This window comes from Perna viridis, chromosome 15 (genome assembly GCF_037379345.1).
Source record: "Perna viridis isolate PV_CMFRI_1.1 ecotype Kerala chromosome 15, ASM3737934v1, whole genome shotgun sequence".
Classification (NCBI taxonomy): Eukaryota; Metazoa; Mollusca; class Bivalvia; order Mytilida; family Mytilidae; genus Perna; species Perna viridis.
The window spans coordinates 10,967,733-10,973,010 of NC_142459.1; positions in this window are offsets into that span (position 1 = coordinate 10,967,733).

A 5,278-nucleotide genomic window follows, 5' to 3' on the forward strand; every position below is an offset into this window, starting at 1 on the left:
GGACATGTAGTTATTGCCATTAATTCTCTATGGAAGCTCGGTTCTGGAATGACTTCTTTCACATTTCCCGATTGATGACGGATATTTCTTACTTCCAATTTGATATTCTCACATCCAAGTTTCTATTTTGCAGTTCCAACTGCAAGTATTAAAATTATGAATTCCTGATGCCTACATAAATTGTTAGTCATTTTACGATAGCTACAGTCTAATCATTCATCTGAATATAGGGAACCACTATTTACCTATAATATAAAGGTACAAAGCGTGTTCCCTTTTCATGATAATCTTTAAACCCCGACAAATCTTAAACCCACAGCAGACGGGTAAGTTAATGGTTTGTTGAACATTGGGTCCTGATGAAAACACTAAATAGATAGAGCTCAAAGGTTGTGCAATAACTACTTTAAAAGGTAAAGATATAGAACACAAAAATCCAACTTCTGTTTTAACAACTTAAAATGTTTAATGTTATCCATGCCTATAAATCAGGTGAACAGCCGTGGTTTATTAGAAATAAACACTACACATGTAATAAACTTAATATTTTAGAAATAATGCCATTAATTAGATCTGTCAAAAACAGCGTTGAATTACTTTATTTTTATCTTGCTTGTATGTATGGATGTAGGATAGCAATGAAAAATATGTAATTTTATATTTTTCATTTCAATTTTATTTGATTTGTAATAAGCTTCCAGATTGGTGAGTTCTTCTTGAACAAACCACATTATATAGTGAAATTAAGAGATCACGCTCGTCATAAAAGAATCGTTTCAAACTTGCTGAGTTCATAGTTTGTCCGTTCTAATGAAGTTTAACAGGTTTTAACTATTGCATTATATTATTATTATTATATAAATATACATTTTTGCATATATCTGGTTACTTTTAACTTGTAATTTATGTATATGGAGTGAATGTATGACATGCCGAAGTATAGAATATTAGTGATATATTATCCACATGTATTGACAATACGTATACTTAACTTTGCGACAAAAATACATCTTTCATCAATTTCGAAAGTGTAGTTACATAACAAACCAAATCTGGATAGATAAGAAATATCCGGACATGCCTAAAAATGCAATTTTAGGTAGTTGCATTTCGAAATACCTAACAGTAGTACATAGTCATGTAATTAGTACGACTCTTTCTTAAACTTTCATTATATAATATTTCATTCAGTGGGTATTGAACACTATGATATTTAGTACAGACATACCACATATATTTTTTGCGAATTTTGGTATACTGACTACTTTCAAGAAGTAACATCTCGTCAATTGTTTTGGGACTAAATACTTAGGGAGATCAAAATAAAAAAAAATCGTAGATGAGAGAAATAAGAAATAATTCACAATGGACAAAAATACACCAAAACAAATCAATTGTATCATATAATCCTTCAATGTGTTAAATTGCAAAAAAAAACTTGTATCGTTGCTAATTAAGTACAAGTCCATAATAAATTCAGACACTGTCCATACTAAAGTGATTCATGATAAAGACAAATCAACCGATATAACAATGCTTTTTCAATCTGCGTGTGCTATATTTTATGAAACAGTTGTCCTTTCCATATCCAGATCTGCACTTTTGAGAAAATCATACAGTTATTTCACACTAAAATCAGCCAAATCGAACAAAATCAAGAACGAAAACTCTTGCAAAGTACTAATTTCATGTACAATCTATATAAATCCTATCTCAAAAGTGCAACACCCAAATGAAAAATTAAGATTGGTTATGTGATCTGTACGGGTTTCTGAACAAGAAATAAAGTGTATTTGGTGGATGTTTGACATGCATGAATCACTTCCTATCTGATTTTAACAAAGACTGATACTCATCATAGTCAAGTATCGATTAGCTCAAAATAAACATATTACTTATAGCAATAAACTGAAAACAAACATTTATCGTTTAATCAAACGAAATAATTCAGCCTACGAACAGCCTAAAAACCTGATTTTGTGTTCCATGCCTTATGGAGTACGTCAGAAGTAGTTTTCTGTACGTTGTTTTATATTACTTCATATAAATAGTACGACATTCTTCCGAAATTTAATTAATAGACATTTACCAACATCAAAGATGCTAACATTAGTAACCAATGTGTAATGTTACGCTCACAGACTGTGAATTTGCATATAAAACAATCATAAAATTAAGGCATTGTTCTGATAACTCAGCTGAACATGTTCCCACGCGAATAGTTCAAAACCGGCCCAAGTTCTTCCTATAACATTATGTGCAAACCCAGGGTCAGTAACTTAAAGATAAATGTTACAACATAGGCTTGATATCATGAGGATCAGCAGTTTTATGCTTCTACGATTGTTTTGAAAAGAGGTTCTCATTATTGAGACAGTTTAGGGTGACAATGATAACTTAAAAATAAGATAGCGATAGCAGTCATTAAATCATCCTAACTACGAATTTAAAACCATGCGTAGTCATAACTCATAACTGACAAACATATATATTTGCATATGTCTTCAGTGAGAAAGTGTGGTTTAGCCTACACATGGTATTTTAACATTCGTTTTAATTTTTTTTACTAAATAATGCAGTGATATCTCCATACATAAAGGCATAAACAGTTTTACATTATAAAAAAGTAAAAAAAATATCATATTATTTTTTTCAAACTGAATCATAAAACTTTTTTGTAGGAGACAGCTGCTGAAGTATGAATAATGTAGTACAGCTCTTGAAGGTATAAATTTCACATTTACATCAAATATTATATCTCCGTTTCCCAATGTCCTATCATATTCATCCCCATCCCACTTAAAAACCCATACCCCCATGCGATCACTATTGCCTCCCCCATACGATCCCCATAGCACTCCCTATACCATCCTCAATGCATTTAACATTATCGGATAGAATTTTAGGTGTTTAATTGTTTTCAACATTTAGACTGTTATTTCTCATTAATTTCTATATTTCCCATATCTCAATCTTTAATTCTCATCCCCCATATACCATATCAAAGGATTGATTGATTGATTGATTGATTGATTGATTGATTGATTGATTGATTGATTGATTGATTGCCCGGGCAGCAATATTTCAGCTATATTCAGGCGATGAACATTGAATGGATGATAAATGAACATAAGATGAAAAATGGGATGCGACACAAGAATAATAGGGTCGACAAATTTTGATTTCCACTAGAAATACGGAGGGGTAGGTAAGGTTGCGCAATTCAGCCTCCTGTAATGGCGGGCAAAGGTTCCTACTCCTGTCGAATACTACAGCAGGGCTCTTTAACGAGCGAGGAACGTGGCTTCTTTCAAAACATGGTGCACCACTATGGTTTCCGTATTATAGCCTGACCAACCCAGCAGGTAACACGCCAGGGTTACCCCATTTCACCACCTGCTCGTGAGCAGAGCACCCTAGCTCCCAGATAAGGTTCTTGATACAAAGCGTGTCGCCTTTTACGACACGCTTAGCGCCGCAATGGGCCTATTCTTTTGATATCCGGACCCGCATGGGGCTCAAGCAAAGGAAGTTTACCCCAATAGATGTGGTATAGACAAAGAAAACCAGAATAATCTCTCTACATTTAAAACACAAAAAAAAATAAATGAATGTCAGATATAAACATGAGAAATATTTGAATATAACTTATTGCACACAAACTATGCGATTATCCACTGGCCTCAGACTGTAAAAGACAGGCATAAATATTATCTAATACACAACTGACATTCTTTAAATTTGATGATAATATCATGAACTGTAAAGGTGGATCCTACATGCATTTACTAGGACGTGTACCAAATGACATCGTTCTGTTGAATATTGGTCTCTCAAATATATTAGGTAAAATCACGCGACGTAAATAACGTATATCTTAGATATTAACTCATTATAAAGGTGATGTATATTGCAATTATCCACCAATTTAAGTACTAGTGATGACGCACATCGTATATTTCAATTCACTTTAAATATGACGTATATCATAATTATCAGCAATTCAGAACATAATTTTTCGTAGATATCAGTTCACTCTCAAGATGACATATATTATGATTGTCAACCACTTTCAAAGATGCCGTGCATATTATATATCAATTCGCCTAAATGTTGACGTCCATAACAATTATATTACACTTCAATGGAGATACTTAGAACGGTATCTGTCTTTTTTAATGATAACATATATCAGGGACGGGCCCAGAAGTTTCAGAAAAGGGATTCAGGCTAGTATGTACATTTCTTCACAAGATTTTGCAATAAATTAACATTTTTTTTTTCAAGAAAGGGGCTTCTTGATCGGCCACTATATATCAATACAGATAACTGAAACACAAAACACTAATATTAAGATTCTGAGAGGAGGCACAGAAACAGATATTGTGTTATGTTTGATGAATATCGAGTCAAAATAAAAAGATTAAAATATACACAAGATTTCTCGACACTTATCAATCAAAAACTTTAAGAGTTAAAATATAAAACAAAAAAGTTACTTTCGATATCTTCAATCGTTTAAGTGAATTATAGTTTTTTTGCAGTGAAAATTAAGTGTCTGTAAGAATCAGGCAGTAGTTGAAACATGGTATGAAAAAACCCAACATTTTGCTTGTTTGTTTGTTTGTTTGTTTGTTGGGGTTTAACGTGCTAGCAGCAATATTTCAGCTATATTCAGACGATGAAAATGAAATTGATGATAAAATGAACATGAAATGATGATGAAATGAAAAAGAGATGGGACACAAGGATAATGGGGTGGACATATTTTGATTGCCACTGGATATAGGGAGAAATGGGTAGGGTCGGGCAATTTAGCCTCCTGTGGCGGACCCCTATGGTTCCTACTATTCCGGGAGAATACCACAGTAGGGTTCTATAACGTGCGAGGAACTTGGCATCTTTCCCAACACGGTGCACCACTATGGTTTGCGGACAGGTTTTCCGTATTATTGCATGACAACCCCAGCATGTAACCCGCCGGGGGTACCCCATTCCACCACCTGGGGCACACATCCCACTTGCACTGTGGGCAGAGCGCCCTAGCCCCCAGCTAGGGTTCTGAGCACTATTTAGTCGCATTTTACGACAGACTAAGCGCTGCTGTAGGCCTATTCTTTTAACCCCCGGAGCTGCACGGGGCCCCATCATTTTGAAAATTCAATTTGAATGTTTGCATCATAAGAAATAAGGAAAAAAGACAAGATTTTTCATACCATGCTGCTGCATTGAGTTACAATTTATGCACTGGAAATGAATATTTCAAGGGTAGATAACT